The following is a 13,232-nucleotide window of genomic DNA, read 5'->3' as shown; positions in this document are numbered from 1 at the left end:
ATAATCAAAAAAAAAATTTCAACGATTCTCGTGTTCATATTTCGAAAGTAAAAGGAATACAAATGATAGGAAATTTTTTCCAATCTTTTTTCTTTGTTTTTGTTTACCTCTTTCCTGTTCAAAGAGAAAAGAAAGCCGTTCTTTTATTAAAGATATTAAAGAAAGTAGCTCTTTTAAAAGCAGCTCTTTTATTAAAAATGAAAAGTGATTAAATTAAGTGAATTTTCTATGGGAAATAAGATAGACATAGACATAGTGGTTCTCCAATGGGATACTACGTATACTAAGAGATTTTCTTGCTTAGTGCTTGGTTTAGTATTTGTTTTATTATTTTAAATATTGGATTTATGCTATACCTTATTGACTTGACTCATTTCATATCATGATTAAAAGGTTAAAAATCGGCAGGGTTTACTAATCCTTTTCGTTGAAATCTTAAAAAATTTTTATAGAACTCCCTTCCTTGGACAATCTGCCAACTATTCAATCAATTACTTCTTCGAAATGCTAAAAAAAGATTTCTTGATTTTCTTTTATTAATTTAAAATTTAATATATGTTCATATTTTTTTTCCTTTTCATTGATTTTATTCTTTCGGTAAACGCCAGGATTCATATTGAAAATAATCGGAAATCTAGGAATTAGAATCGTAAAAGTAAGAGTTGCCTTTCGACTATTTCAGATTAATTGGAATCAACACAAATCAAATAGATGAAGAAATAGAATTGGGACGTTCTGTACATTACATATAGATATATGATATCTAGATATATGAATATGAGAGGATATTATAGATTAATCTATCTCTATATTAAGCCTATATCTTTATACAGTACAATCTACTCCTATCCTTACTGGAGATAGACTCCTATGCTAAGTGTCTTTGTTTGGTTTTCTTTGTTATGTTTAATTAAGTTCTATGTCTTTTGTTAACTTAATATGTTGTTAGTTAACTTTGTAAAGTTGTGTCTTTGTTTGGTTTTATTTGTTGTGTTTGCATGTATGGTATGGGCCAAAACCTAGTCTAAAGTGTATGGTGGGATTATCTTTCACTAGGTGAATTACCAGTGTGGGATAATGTATATCACAATCCTCTTTTTGAAGTTAGGAGTGACGATGCCTATGACGATACCTATATAAAAATAAAAATAAAAAATAAAAGAACTTATCAGTGATGATATTCCGTGCGAGAGATCTTCGTTAAACATTGCTATGTGGATGGCTAGTCTAACGTTGGCATTCGCAATTAGTATTTATTATTTATGCCTTCACAAATAAAAAAATATAAAAAATAAATAAAATTAAATATAAATAAAATTAAAAATGATAAAACTCTTTTTAACACTTACTTCGGGTTTTCCAACACTAATCAAGCCCCCATTGAGAGAAGAAACAGATTCTAGTCAGTCACTAAGAAGGGTAAGGGTCCCATCGGGAGAAGGTACTTCTGGTGTGAATAATCCTTCACCCAATCCATTGTGGAAACTTCCTGCATGGATCAATATCCAGCGTAAGCCTGGAGTAGACCCTACATCGTCACAGCAGGATGATGAGCTCGTCGAGCGTTTATTTCGGGATAAGCTGAAGTCCCCTACCCTTAAGAAAGAAATCCTTGAAAAGCAACGAAATTCTGCCTTTGGACGCTATGGTGTTGTTTTTGACCAGGGGGATTGGTCGGCTAAATATATATTTACCGCCTGGTTCCCACAAAGGGCTACTAAGGGCTATCTAAATTGATTCTTTTCCGCCGAAAAGCGCCAATTGCATCATAAGAATTAGAAAAAAAAGGTTCTTTCGTATATTTATTGTTATTATCGTCAATTCTTTCATTTTGAGAATTTCTGCGATTACATGGATTATACCTATTTGCACAAATACCTCGACGATTCCCGCTTGTTAATACATAGAGGTATTTGTGCTAGTGTATATCATCTGTTATCCAATAAAGACAAAACCCTCCAGGTATTTGCACAACCTGCGGATCGCATGGGATTCCATTTAGGTTTAGGGTATTAACAAATTAGTGCTAAGAACAGTAATATACATGAAGAAATTGCAGCAAATCAAGGTAAGATTTAGTCTTACTCTTCCTGTTTAAATTTAACTAGTTAGGCTTTAATAGCTATGCTTCATACTATATTTTTAAAATGGTAAATAATTTGAGAATTGTACTAACTTCATTTCTTCTCTTTGGTTTTTGCTCGTCCGCTCTGTTTCTTCACGCTAGAATCTGGTGCCGCTGATGCAACATTAATTGGGGCTGGTTGCTGTATGTCAATAGATATATAATTTTAATTCTAATGTAACAGTGCAAATGAGTTTAAGTACTGGTTGTACCATTTGCTACAGTCTGATAATGAAAATTGGTCATTAGATACTTTACATCATATATTTATTATATTTAATATTATTATTATTATGTTAATATTTTTATAATTCATTGGGAGGCCAATGGGTTAAAATGACACTATGGGCTACACAATAACACTCCCTTTTAACTCATCAAATTAATTGAAACTATTCTGATGGAGAGAATTCGAACTGGAGACCTACTCCTTACATAAGTTACATGAGTGACAAATTATTATGGTAATATTCATTATGTTAATTGTAATATTGTATTAATTATATAATTAATATAATTAATAAAATCAATTTCTAATTAGAGAATATAAAATTTTTTAAATTCAAAATTCTTTTATTTTTATCACATTAGATTTAATTTTCTATTTAATCAAAGAAGATATTTGAGACCTTATAATACAACTGATCCTTGATAAAAACATCACATTATATAGAATCCATAACATTTACACTAACTTTTAAATATTAAGGTAATATTTTATAAAAAATTAATTCATATAAATCAACATTTTATAAAATATGATGCTACTAAATCAATTAATAGCTACCAAAATAACTAATTTTACCGAACAGACTCTAATTTTACCAAAATAATATGAATTCTTTTACTCATAATATGAGTTTTTTTGAAATTGTTTTATAACACAATGGTGTCACTGGATTTCTAGAAACTTAATTCAATAGGAAAAACAATAAAAAATCCTCGATTTAGTATTTTTATTTTTTCCACTAAAATCATACCAGTATAATGTTTGCAAGAGGCAGAAACCACTGAATTAACTTCATCACTAGTGGGAAGGGCGAGGAAGAGAGGGAGAGAGAGAGAGAGAGAGGCAGTGGAAGAAGCAGAAACGAAGTGAACAGAGGGAGAGAAAGAAAAAAAAAAGTAGCTCTTTGAGGAAGAGAACAATTTGGGTTATGGATTAAAAATATAACAGAAAGGTCCAATTAGCCAGAATTACAGGCAAATATACAGCAATGACACAAAGGAGAACGATCTCTCTCAACACCACTAGAAAAGGAATTCAATTAAATTACACATTCCCTCCCCCTTTCCTACTCTTCAAAACTGAGCATATCTGCAAACAAGGAAGATCTACTTAAGAGTCCTCAAATTCAACAAACCTAATAAATAATTGGTACAAATATTAGCAGAATGAGAAGAACGATAAATGAAAAAGAAAAAAAAAAAAAAATAGCAATCCATCAGTATCAAAGCATTGAAATGTTACAGGAGAAGAGAAGCATCGCAAAAGAGCATCACCAACAAATCTACTGAGTACCAAATCCTTAAAAATGTATTACCATTTGTCAACCCTTTCCCTTATTATATTTAGGAGGTTTCTCTAATTGATTGTAGCTGAGAGAAGGAAATCCCGATTATTGACCCGGCAAGCAAGGTGGCATGCTTACAAGCAAGTGCTTCAGTGGCCTGCTCCTTGTTGGGAAAAATTACGCAAAATCTCCTTTACGAGGGAGCAAAAATAATAACACACGTTTTTAGAAGGAATCAAAGTTGGCTGCAAAACGTGTTATGTGTGAAAGTAAGAAAAAAAATAGGAGCAGCCAGTTAAACAGTGATGGCTTTGAATTGGTGCACATGAGCGGTGACTTGAAGAAGTTGTACATGGCAGGAGTTGTACATGGCATTCCTACGCGTTAACCTGCCTATAAATAGAGGCAGAGGCAGAACACACATAAGCATACAGCAGAAAGAGAAAATGTAGCGAGAGAGAGTGTTATAGTTTTAGGATGAGTTTCCTAAAACTAGGGGAGATAAAAATAGTAAGGAAATTATTTTGGGGTGTTTTTGGGAAACACGTTGTGTGCCACTATTTTTGTATTGCTCTCTTTGTGTACCTACTATTTGTTTAATAGTGGAAGAATGATTCGGAGTTTGTCCCGTGGACGTAGCCCTAAACAGTTGAGGGTGAACCACGTAAATTTCTGTGTGTCACAAGTTGATTATTCCGCTGCGTTAATTTTCTCTTAATTGGTTGAAAGGGCCCAATAAGTGGTATCAGAGCTGATGCCCAACAACTGGTATCAGAGCCTGATTCCTAACACTCCTCAGTCTCAAATAAAACAAGGGCTTGTTTTTTACCGTTCATCTCAAAAAGCCTGCTGTTGACAACAGTGCCATGCTCCTCTAAGAGGCTAACAATCTCCTCTTCTGTTATGTCTTGAGGGAGAGTGGGAAGGTGGATCATCTTTGTTGGTGAGCAACAGTACTTATAGTTCTTTGCAGCATTTCGATTGAAGCGATTGAGATTAGAGTTCACATATTCATGTGTGTCAGCACCTTGAGTTATATTTGGATACTTTGAAAAGTTCACCTCCAATCGCTTCCCGAAAAGCATTGCGCCCTGCTCCACATTGTAAAACAAGTGTTCAAGGTAAAGCTTCCACACATAAAGGAACCTCACACTTGAGATAGAAGGACCAACCAAAGTTTGCAACGCAATGTAGTCAAAATGGACATTGTAAATACTCTAGTCAAATGACATTGAATGAAAGGACTGACATTGAACGTGCAAAAGGATCGTCTAAAATGAAAGGCTAAATTACTAAAAAAAAGTTTAAATTTTACAGTTAATTTTAATTATATTTGAAATTCAATTTTGTTTTTCATCTAACTAAATAAGTCTAAAAGTAAGTCTACATATAAAACTTACGGTTAGAAATACGAAATACATGCAAAGACTTAGTCTGTTGACTTTCGAGTCAACATTCCAATTTTGATATCTATGCATTTAATTTCTTATGATTAATTAATTATTATGAATAATGTTTTGAGGATTTAATTAGAAATTTGGAAGTGTAGAGATTAGTGTAATTGAATAAGTATGAAAAGATATGTTGAGTTAAATATAATTTATGGAAACAGTGGCAGAAATTAATTATAGCGTTTGGATCTAAGGAGATGTGGCTTAATCTCAACCACCCATTGAACAACTTGGTGGCTGAGTTGTTATGTAATTACAAAAATGCCATAGACACTTTTGCAACTACGCATTCCCTTTCTCTTCTTTCTTTCTCTCATTTCCTCTTCTCCTCTCCTCTTAACCGAATACTCTCTTTCTCCCTTCTCCCATTTTTGCTTCACTCTCTACTAAGAAAGCACATAAATTAAACTTTGGTTTCTTGAAATTTAACTATCACACATGGAGATTTAAGCTAATCCTTGAAGATTCAAGCCACATTTCTAAGGAAATCTAAGACTTTGACTTTTATTATATTATATTACATTTTCTTCTAGTTTAACATATCTCTTATTTTGAAAAGAAAAATGTATTTGGTTTTTTTGTAAAAAAAAAAAAAAAAAGAGTAATTCGCTGTCAATTCGACCCTTCCTTAAAAATTTTTCATGTCCAATGAATTCCCTTTCTATATAAAATTTTTCATGTCCAATGAATTCCCTTTCTATATAAAATTTTTCCTGTCACTTATATTAGTGAATAATGGAACGTAAATTACAATTCTATTCTCCATTCTATGTAGATCCTAAGAGTAGTTGATGTAACTCAAACACGGTAAGACTTTGAATCTGATTTTTATAGCGTGGTCTAGAAGTAAGAAAATACATATAAATTAGTAACTTTTGCCTCTTTCTATTAATGTATGTCTTGATTCTTCTGACTAGTCCTTTGGCGCAAATTTTCTATACCAATTACCAAGTGGGTCATGAATAGAATGGGCAATCACTAAAAAGAAAAAAGAAAAAAAAAACATATATTTTAGCTTTTTTTTTGAGTTAGTTTTTTAGTGTTTTGATAAGTTAAAATTTTATTTCTATTAACTATAGCATCCGTAATATAATCTTTATAATAACATTAGAGGTTGAGAGTTGAGAGAATTTTTTATGAAACATTAAACACCGAAACATTTAGTTTTTCATGTTTAACATTTAGCTTTTAATTAAATTTTTTTTTTTTTTTTACAATCACATGACTGTTTTTCCTTTAAATTTAGCTAATTAAATAATTAATATTTTTTTTTGTTATTTAGGCGTGAACTTTTGTAGATTATTTTATTTTATTTTGATATAGGCGTGAGACTGTGGATTGCTGCTTTTGCTTTAAAATAATAGAAGGAATTGTAAGAGGGAAGGGTGGCTGTTTGTTGGGTTTGGTTTGGGATTTTTGTTGACCCACACGGAAGGTTTAAGGAGGAATCGAATCGAGCAGTCAACACTCAACACGCCTCTACGAAATACGAGTTGGTCAAATTCTCGGTTCTCGATCGAGTATGGGAAATGATGCCAATGCCAATTTCAGTGGCCAATCAAGGCCTATTTTAAATTCTCCATTCATGCCTTATTTTTATTTTCACACTTATTAAAAAAATTATAATAAATATTTTCAATATTTTTATTAATATGCCTCTATAATTAAATGAGAAAATTGTTAATGATAATGTATACCAAATTAGAGGTACACTTGTACAAGAAAGTGCATTAGAGAATTAAAAAAATTAAATTCATTTTCAAAACATAATTTGGATTAAATAAAAAAGAAAGTAAGTTCATCTTTTTCTTTTTTTAACCATTCGGTGTTTAAAGTTTACCAGTCCGATTAATCCGGATTTATGGTAGATAGGTCCACAGAAGTGGCAAAGCAGTCCCTCCCGACTGTTTAAAGACTCCATACTCAGAGTTTGAATTCGAAATTTCTGATTAAGGGAAAATAAATTCTGTCATCTCATATCATTCCTCATGAGCAAGTAAGTTCATCTTTACGAGATGGAACAGTATAATTTTTCCTATTACAAAAAAACAATCTCTCTATCCTTTAAATTATGTCCTTTTTTAGATTTTTTTTATTATATTTTATCTATCACTTTGGAAAATATAACTTGCAATATTATTATTTTTTTTAAATTGAGGTGGTTTAATTATTTTTTTAATTTTGTATGTAAATTGAAATGTGGCAAATTTTATGCGTGAGCATAATATTTCTTATAGATAGTGTTTATTATGAAATAAAAAAATTATGCCTAATCAATTCATCAATATATACCATTGATTGAAGGGATTGAATTGAAAAATTACAAATTAAAAGCAAGGGAATTGATTAATAAAATTTCAAATTTTAACTTTAAATTTAAACTCATCAATAATGATTTTAATTAAATTTGAATGTCATAATAGTTAATTAGTTTGTAATTTTTTTTATGAATTATCAATTTTAATCATATGTTGATTAAAGTTCAATCAAAATTTTGTAATATTCAAAATGACTTCAACAATCTCTCGATTCTAATACTTAAAATTTTTATTCAGACATCTTGAATTTGATTTCTATACAAATTGAGAAAATTCTATAAGAATTATTTTCATTATACAGTTCATTTCAATTCCCACTTACTAAGAAGAACAATATCTCATCATATTAATAATTTGAGTATAAAATTTAAAATTAGGAAAATTTGTTTGAATTTCCAACAACAAAGGGTCAAATTGAATCAAACTAAAGTGCTTTGATTAATATATTTAGTCGTATTATGAAGTAGGTGAGGTCAAAATTAACATATCATGGGTTGGGGGCCATAAGTCCATTAGTGACTACATAAACATATTATTATTATAATTATTTTATATATTATAACTTTTTTTTTTTAAAAGGACCTAATTACTAGCTAAATGATACATATATATATAGACCCTCAGAGTCGTTGATGTAACTCAAACGCGGTAAGACTTTGAATCTGATTTTTATAGCGTGGTCTAGAAGTAAGAAAATACATATAAATTAGTGACTTTTGTCTCTTTCTATTAACGTGTGTCTTGACTCTTCCAACTAGTCCTTGGCACTCATTTTCTATACTAATTACAGGAATAGAATGGACAATCACTAAAGAAGAAAAAAAAAAAAAAAGCTATATGCATACTCAAGCCCTGCTCAACAATAGGCTTTGAGCTAGTTTTTAATATTTTGTCTAAGTCAAAACTTTATCTCTATTAATTATAAATTCGGTAATATAGTTTTTATAATAGCATTAGAGGTTGAGAGTTGAGATAACTTTCTATGAAACGTTAAACTCTTGCACGTTTAGTTTTTCACGTTTAACATTTAGCTTTTAATTAAATTTTTTTGGACAATCACACCGGCTATTTTTTCCTTTAAATTTAGCTAATTAAATAACTTTTTTTTTTTTGTTCTTTAGATTAAACAACTATTTTTAGCAAACACTTCTAATTTAAACTGTCATATAAATTAGCTAGTAGCTAATAAAACAGTTAACAACTAATACAATAGCTAACAGCTACTAAAATAGCTAATATTGTCTAATAGACCCTAAATTTTATATAATTTAATTTACTCAATGAAAATTTGTAAAACTATATAAATAAAAAGGTTAATTTCCAATAATTTTGACTTTTTTGTTGTGTCAATTACTTCTTTTCCAGTTTATTTCCTTTAATCGTTTTTATTCTTTAGTGTTCAAATAAAATTTATAAATTTACATGATTTTTAAAGTTATTTTTTATGAGGTTATTGTTATTTTAAATTATAATAAAGCTTACTGTTAGCATTTGAAACTATTATTTTGAAAAACATATATAAATAATATGACATTGTTATTTTTGTTAGCATATTTATGCTAAAAATTGTAAATTAAATAGTCAAAAAAATTAAAATTTAGTATTTTAGAAAAAATGGCATATTTGGTTTTTCTTCACTCATAATCTTAAAAAAAAAAAAAAAAAAATTGGTGATATTGATGTTCAATAGGTTCACTCAGGCGACAAGACCGTTAATTTGCTCATCAAAAACACTTTCTTCTATACATTGGCCAATTGATATACAAAATTAGAATATGTAAACTCAAATATTTCAAGTGATAGTTTCATGAAAGGAGTAAATATATAATGTACTTTTTTTTCCTTTGGTATTTTGGATTCAAATGAGGTAGAGTTCATTGCTATTTTCTCTGCTATAGAACTGTACTGGTTTTCTGAATATAAGTCTTAACCTTTGATCATTCAATCTAACTCCCGAAATGCTCTTTGTTGGATTTTATAAAAAACAAAAACGGTCTTGGCGTTGACAGAAAAGATTCAACAAATTTGATTTCATAAAGTCTCCAATGAGTCAAGTGGAGTTCAGATATATTAACAGAGCATGTAATCAGTTTGCAAATTGTTTGTCAAAGAAGGGGGTTGAGGCAACAAATCAATACTTGGCTTGGATCTTATGATGATTGTAAGAGCTTTCAACAAGCGTTTTCGCAAATTTCTTCAAAGTTTTATGCTGGTTTACTGTCATTTCTCACATCAAGAAATGCTTGTATTTCAAGTTTAGATTTATTGTAAATGCAAATTATTTATGTTTGGTTTATTCTAGTCCAATATAGGTGTAATTCTATATGGAACTTTGTTTGGAATATTTATATGGCTCATTTATGGAGTCTATTGTATCTTTTCATTTAAGAGGTCTTGACTATATTTTTTTACCTAATATTATGCTAGGATTGGGTGTAAAAGGGTGCCTATCAGCTAGGATTAGTACTTGGATATATTAAGTTTTTTCTGGACATATATAAATAAAATAAAATCAACATTAATGATAAAAAAAAACTTTTTTTTCTTTTAACCAAGATTTTTTGAATTTTCTTGGTAAAAAAGTTTTGCATGACACAATATTTCAGTACGTATTTAAGAAAAAAATAAATTATTTTTCCTTCACAAATATTTTTTTCATAGCATTTTTTCTTAATAAGATGTTAACGGGACATATTTTTTCGAATAATGGATATCCAACTAGGAGCGTTATCAAATTAGTGGATGATGTATATATATTAGAAGTCTATATTCCTAAATACTCCAAAGATCTATATAAATTACAAGTCTATTTCCTAATTAGGGTACCTCATGTGTCTATATATGTATATGGCTTCTCATGAGAATGATGTTCAAAATTTTTTATATGTTCTCTCTCTACTTCTCTCCCTACTTTTCCCATTATATTATAACATTTACATGATTTTCAAAATTATATTTTATGAGACTATTGTTATTTTAAGTCATAATAAAGGTTACGTACTGTTTAGCATTTGAAACTATTATTTTGAAAAAAATACATAAATAATTTAAAATTGTTATTTTTATTAGCATATTTACGTTAAAAATGTTATGGTAAAAAATTAAAGGCTTCATATATTATTTCACTATGAATTTTGTGTTTTATTACATTTTCACTCCAATTTAACATTTATATCAATTTTACAATGAACTTTGACCTCCTGTTGAAATAGCACCCTAAATACAATTAAGATTTAAATTGCAAATAAAAATATATTACTATAGAGTTCACTCTTAAATTTAGGTTTCGATTAATTTAATATATTTATTTAAGTGTGGAAGCTTGGGTTAATAATAAGAAAAATCACTATTATCATTATTTAATATTTTTAAAATTTTTTATTTAATTGCTAATAAGTAATAGATAAAAATGCATTTTGTGATACATAGACGTCACCTTTTAAAAAAAATTAGAGTACTTCTTAAACAATAAACTAATTATTATTATTGTTTGATTTTTAATGTAATTTTTGAAATAATTATAAAAGCTAAAAAAAAAAGATACTATGAAATTATTTAAATCATAAGCTATTTAAAATTATAAATAACTTTTTATCAAAATAGAATATAAAATATAATTATAATCAATTAAATAGTTATAATTATAGAATGAAAACAAATATGCAAGACAACAATCAAACTTAATAAATTCATATGACTACAAAAAAATTGAATTAAGTTAACCTAAAGTCAAGAGTGGATTCTATATTAATGTACTTTTTATTTATAATTTAAATTTTAATTACAATTTAGAATGTTATTGCAACATAAACATCAAAATAAAGTGAAATTGCAACATGATATAAAATTCAGGGTTAGAATCCGTATTATGCAAAAATTAAAATAAAAGGTCAGATTTAGTATTTGAAAAAAGGACATATTTAGTTTTTTTTTTCCTTTAAAAAAATTAGTAAATTATTCGTTATCTCCCTTTAAGAATTTTTATTCATGAGCAATTTCCTTGTCATTTTTAATTCTTCCTGTTAGTTATACTAGTCTGACTAAGAATTGTAGATATAACTCAAACTCATAGATATCCATTATCCACGGATACCATTTATCCACTGATTTATATTGTTTAAAAATTAAATTATATTGAATTAAAAAAATTAAAGGATTTATCTAAATGATTTAGATAATATATAAAAAGTATGAATTAAATTAATACATAAAAAAAGTTGGAAGAATGATAAATTAAAATTTTAATTTCAAAATTGTTATTCTTATCATAATACTTTACTCAAATGCAATGATAGCAAACTATCTCAAATGTAATTATAACAAAAATCAATTAATAGAATAACTAAAAAACTCATGCAACAAAATCACTATATATAAACTATGTGTTGTGGTATAGTTGGCAAAGCAGGTTAGGTATGTGGGAAGAGCTTTCGGATCAAATCTCTGCTAAACACACCTACAAGGAGGGGTGAAGAGCATTAACTGTGACTAAGCCTCGAATCGAACTAGGCAGTCTTTGATAATGAGGTCAGGATACCAATGGTTTACACACAAAAAAAAATCACTATACATAAAATATTATTATCTGAACACTCCAAATAACTATTATCACTATGATTTTTCTCTATTATTTGAAATTGAAGTTTAAATGAAATATTAGAAATTAAATTTTAAATTTAAAAATTTAAAATTTTAAAAATTTGACCAATTCAAATTAATATATGAAAACTAGAATGAAGTTATATTGCATTAAATTAAAAGTAAAATTATAATTTATATAGATAATTTACTACAAATAACTCAATTTGTTAAAATTTTCATACTATAATTTTGAAAAAATAATAAATTTTTAAATCTATTAGGGTTTGAATTTTGTACAGGTCATGTTCGGTTTTATAATAGCAATACCATTACTCTACCCATATTCAAAATAAAATTTTTAGGTTTTGTCGATACGCTACTCAAATCCAGTCAAAATCTTAATTTGAATTTGATTAGGTTACGGTTAGATTTATATCCACTCGATGAGGTTGATTTTGCCATCCCTACAGACTCATGGTGTATGTGTGAAACTCTGAATAATTTTTATAAAACGTGGTCCAGAATCAAGAAATTATATTTTTCCTTTGAGGAATATACACAGCAAGACTTAGATTTAGATTTGGATATCTATCCATTTATTCCTATCACTATAAGTCTATAAATATAGATTTAGACTCTTGTAGGCCTTCGGTGGTCATTTTCTATGTTATGCCGTTTTGTTTTGTACATGCAAAAGGATAATAATAGAGGGATCGTCTAAAATGAATGGCTAAATTACTAAAAAAAAAATTCAAATTTTACAGTTAATTTTAATTATATTTGAAATTCAACTTTCTTTTTCATCTAACTAACCAAGTCTAAAAGTAAGTCTATATATAAAATTTACGGCTGAAAACACGAAATACATGGAAAGACTTAGACAGTTGACGTTCGAGTCTACCTTCTAATTTTGATATCTATGCATTTAATTTAGTCCTAATATCATTATAAGATCTATTTATTTTTGGAAAATAACATATTTTTGAAAAATATTTTCTAAGGAAAATATTTTCTGTATTTTCTAAATGGTTTATTTTTCATTGTTTGGATGCAATTTGAAAATTGATAAAAAATATTAAAATTTGTATTTCATAAGACCATAAAAATAAAAATAAAGATAATATAAATTTGTATTTTAAAAATTTTATTGTTTACTATGAGAAAAATGCAAAAAAAAAGTAAATTATGAAAATTGTCCATGATCAGTGGTGGTGGCCGATGGTGTCTGGTGGTGAACGGTGAT

Source organism: Jatropha curcas, chromosome 9, assembly GCF_041381405.1.
Source record: "Jatropha curcas cultivar XTBG-Jc1 chromosome 9, XTBG_Jcur_1.0, whole genome shotgun sequence".
Taxonomy (NCBI): Eukaryota; Viridiplantae; Streptophyta; class Magnoliopsida; order Malpighiales; family Euphorbiaceae; genus Jatropha; species Jatropha curcas.
Note: the sequence above shows the minus strand (reverse complement) of the source record.